Genomic DNA, 4,856 nt, shown 5'->3' on the forward strand with positions numbered 1-4,856 from the left:
TGGTTTTAAACATTGTGGCTTATTTTGAAATGATTAGGTTTTGGCTTTAATTACTATATGTATAGAAGTTATTTTTATCAAAAGTACTGAAATTGAAGTTCTTAATTGGAATGGATTAATTGAATGCCGCTCAGTAATTGAGAAGAGTATTTAAGAGAAGCAGTGTGTTACAAACCATCAGTCTGAAGAAATTTCCTTGGAGATGTGAAAAGCGCTACTTGTGGATATTTATAGCTCTGTTACAGTCTGCTTGTGAGTTTGTATTGGATTTATTCCTGTGGATTCAGCTCAGGATTTTATTTCTTTGCATTAAAAGCTTCTTTCTGTGATTCCTGCCAGCGTTTCTTTTTTGGATTTCTTCTGTTGTTGTGGATCATGCTGCTTTGCTTATTGGTGCAAATATAGAAATAAATTTAAAAACAATCCACCATTGTAGTCAGTCAATATAAATATGCTGTATAATAGGAAGAAACTCCTGAAATTGAGAGGTAGGGTCAGAACCCTCTTGGAAGGAGAACAGTTTTAAAAACTCACTAACAAACTGAAAGTAGCTATAAAAGACCTGCAAAGCATCCCATTAGCTAAGGCTAGCAAATGAGGCAAAGGATAATTACAAGTCCTTTTTCAGTTATAGTATAAAACTAAGAAATAATTCACAACACTACTCATAGGTTCATAGGTTCATAGGTTCATACTAGGCTATCTGCCCTAGGGCATTTATAAGCCTAGCCAGAATGTGTTTGGCTTTCGCCACCCATTTTAAATTTATTTTGCTATGCCCTTTTTCGAGGTTAGTATACTGTGTCTCTGTCTAACAGTGACACAGAAGTGATACCCGGTAAACTCACGATCTCCCATCCACTCATCAAGATTCCTCTTGAAGAGAGTCAATGAGGGACTCTGCCTAACCTGGACTGGGATTTCCAGAGTGAAGGGGAGCCTCTGGTTATGAATCTGTCCCTCCAGCATGTCCTATTTATTTCAGTGCTGAGGTTCAAGTCTCGAGCGCCGTAGCTCGATGGGATTTGGATTTTCTGAGGTGCAGCATGTCCATTAATTCCGGGTTGGACATGGCTTTATACGCCAGGGCACAGATCGCTTCTGAACAGGCGGTATGCCACTGAGTAGAGCTGGAGTTTCTTTAACCTGGCAGCATATGGCATCTGTTTGAGCCCTTTGATCCTCTTGGTGAGGTACTTTGGGGTCTTTCCAGTTGCTGCAGGTGTCTGGTATGGTACATCCCAAAAGGGGCATTGTACTCAATTATGGGCCTGATGAGGATGAGTAAGAGGCACGATGACCTCCTGATCTAGATGTGAATACCTTCATGATTAGGTGGGCTATATAAAATGTTTTTCTTAACCACTTTGGCCACGTGGTTGTCAAATGAGAGATTATTATCAACTTGGGTCCCCAGGTCCCTAATTACTTCTTCTGTACTTAATGGATTTCCACCTATGTGGTAATTTGTGGGCACTTTGTTTTTGCCAAAGGATGACTATACACTTTTGGCATTTAGCTTGAGGCCAGGCTCTGGCACCAGTTGTCTGTTTCTATGAGGCCCTTTTAGAGGATGCTGCTTGAAGTCGGCTGAGAGTCGATTATGGCGCCCAGTTTGCAGTCATCTGCGATCTTGGTCAGCCACAGTCCTTCCGTGTTGGCCTGTACCTCCGAGAAATATATACCGAACAAGAGAGGTCCCAGGACTGAGCCTTGTGGGACACCACTTGTAACTGGTTTGAGTCTGACATGGCTCCAGCAATTCTAACCATGTGGGTTCTGTCCTTGAGCCAGTTTGCAATCCATCTAGTGACATAGGGGTTTATATTTAAGCTGGTGAGCTTATCTATAATGCCCGAGTGGGGTATTGTATCGAAGGCTTTTGCGAGGTCCAGGTAGGCTGTGTGGACCACCTTCCCCTCGTCAATGGCCTTGGTGACTGTTTCAAAGAAATCAACCAGGTTTAAGAGGCAGGATCTGCCCTTAACAAAGCCGAACTGGGTAGGATCCAGTGTTTGTAGGTCCCCAATATCTTTATTTATGAGGTCCATGATGATCATTTCCATAGCTTTGCAGACCAAGCTAGTCAGGCTTATGAGGCGATAGTTTCCAGGATCCGTAATCCAAATGTTTCCACAATGGAGCCTACCACTCAAACCTGCAAGACATGCAAACATATTGGTGAACAATTCTTCTGACAACTTCTCCCCTGAAACCACCATCCCAGCTGTAGTCATTCCTGTGTTATATCCCCTGCCCTTTCTGCCATCATTAAGAATCATGTCCTTGAGGTACTCTCAAAGACCACAACCACTTCTTCCATGGGTCCTGGCAGTATAGCAGGCTGTCTAATAAATAGTGATAAACATGCACTCGATGATCCCCTCCTTAAACTGTTTAATCTAAGCCTAGCTACAGGCTATGTCCCTTTGATCCTGGCTCAGTGCTGTGGTGCTGTCCCTCTAAATGTGTGTACCCACCACAGACCCTGGAAACTACTGACCCATTAACCTTATTGAGTCTTAACTGTAAAGCCATGGAACAAGCAGAAAATGATTGATTTCAACAATTATCTAAGTTTCTGGTGTCATTCTTAGGGGATCCAGTATCTGTCTGCCTGGGATGACATGACTGAAAGACCTCGATGCTTTGTCAGAGATGGCCTGCTTCTGTCACCCCTGGTCTTCCCGATGCTAGGCCAAGACTCTTGCCACCACTATAGTGCCTTTTTTAGGCGGTGTTCCAATGACCAAATCACCAGTGTAACAGCTACAAAAAAATGCCATATGAGGGTAATCCTGCTCAGTGCTAGATTTCTAAATCTCAAAATGCACTAGCTCGAAGCACTCCTTAAAATGGAGAACATCGACATATGTGCAGTAGCTGAAACATGGTTCAAGGCAGCAGAAAGCATCTCTGCACTACCAGGCTATAACTCATTCCACACCTTTCGATCCCAGAAAATGAACCGAAGCTCCAAAGATGGTGATGTTTCCATATTCATAAAGGATGCACACACCTCTAAACTGGTAGCCCAACATAATGCATCTTAGATACTTCAGGTTCAGCTCACATTGGGTATTCAGGTCATAGCCTGCTATAGGTCCCCAACCATGTCCCAAGACTCACACTTCACGTTCCTAAGCACCCTGGAGAATATTAAGGTCCAACCTAACACTCGCATACTGGGCAACTTCAACTACCCATACATTAACTGGGAAAACTACTCATGTACCAATACACTTGCCCAACGTTTCCTGGAATTCATTAATTCCAATACCCTGGACAAGCTCATTCTTACCCCCACTAGAAGTAGCAACATCTTTGACCTGGTCATTACTAACACAGGCAACCATTGCTCTACACCAGTAGTCAACTCCTCCCTGGTTACATCCGACCACAAACTAATCACCTTGGAAATCCACCCCCCCCCACCCCCGCAAAGGTAACCACCATGAAAACTTCTCCAAAGCTAACTTTGGGCTCCTAAAAACAGAGGTGGCTAACTTCACGGCACCCATACAAATGGAGAATAGTTGCATGACTGCTGAATCATACACCAATGCACTGTACAAATGCATACACAAATGTATGGATCTCGCCATACCCAATAGAACCAAGATGCTCTCCTCCAAAAAAAAGGAAGCCAATCTGGTGGTCCCCTGCCATAAACAAACTCTACAACAGAAGGAGGAAACTGATGAGGAATAAGGTGAAGTCCCAAGACTGGAAAAACTCCCCTCTCAGCCGCAACAAAAAGTTGAGATCCCTAATCAAATCCTCTAAAGCTAGCAATGAAAACAGAATTGTAGCAGATAGTAAAGACAACTGCAAGGCCTTCTATAGTTATGTAAAGAACCTCCACAGCAATACCCAGATTTGCTCTGAGCTACTGCACAATGGTACCTCCTATACTGAGCCAACAAATATTGCCAGTATACTGGCCGACAGATTCAGTGCCATCTTTACCCCCCCAAAGGACCAATCACAATACCAGTAGATTGCCAGGCAGCTAGTATTACTGCTGCACAGGTTAAAACAGCACTGTCCAAGGCTGCACATTACTTCTGAGATTCTAGCATAATTAGAGAAGGCTTTGTTGTTATGCTTCTCCAAGGTGGCTATTTTACCTCATATCAGAATTTGGTTGTTTTGATTAGGGTCTGGAGTTTCTTGATAAGTGCAGCAATAACTCCGGTCTCAGTGGCCTAATGGATAAGGCATTGGCCTCCTAAGCCAGGGATTGTGGGTTTGAGTCCCACCTGGGGTGATAAAATCTTGATACAAGTGAAGCTTTTTTGGGGTTAGGAGGGTGGCCTAATGGTTAAGGTGTTTTCCTTGCAAACACAAGGTGCAGGGTTTGAGTCTCACAAGGAAAAATTGGCTAGGCTTACAAGGGCAGTTAGCTTAGTACTAATCTATGAACCTATGTTTTCACATCATGACAATTTTATTTATTTTTGTGTATAATGAGTTTTTTTCTGTTATTATACAGCCTTTTACTATTAGGGTTCTAGCACAGGGGTTTATTTTTAAATTTTGCATTTTATTTACTTCCAAGGGAGACAGATATATCTATGCAGCTATTTACATGAGCACAGAATTTGGCAGTGAAAGACTCTGTTTAAGCAGTGAGGTCATTGCTATGGAAGGGAGTTTTGAATTTAGGGAAGTCCTCTCTCAGTTTTAGTAGATTAGCCTTGGCATAATCTCTGAATACTGAGCTATTAGAAGATGATTCCAGCTTCAGTCATAAGGTAAACGTGACTGATATGTGGGCCAATTTGATGTGGGAGGATTAGCAGAGAGAAAAGCTGCCCATATTGGTAGGGGCTAAGTCCAGGGTTTTATTGCCC

At 42.9% G+C, this 4,856-nt stretch overlaps 1 non-coding gene across 1 annotated transcript; it reads left to right on the top strand.

The window, feature by feature from the left end:
- Positions 1–4,197: 4,197 nt before the first annotated feature.
- Positions 4,198–4,270, top strand: TRNAR-CCU. The gene has a single exon. It is a non-coding gene; the product is annotated as a tRNA-Arg (tRNA).
- The last annotated feature ends 586 nt before the right edge of the window (positions 4,271–4,856 follow it).

Source organism: Protopterus annectens, unplaced genomic scaffold (assembly GCF_019279795.1).
Source record: "Protopterus annectens isolate FY-2018-M unplaced genomic scaffold, PAN1.0 ctg61160_obj.part0, whole genome shotgun sequence".
Taxonomy (NCBI): Eukaryota; Metazoa; Chordata; order Ceratodontiformes; family Protopteridae; genus Protopterus; species Protopterus annectens.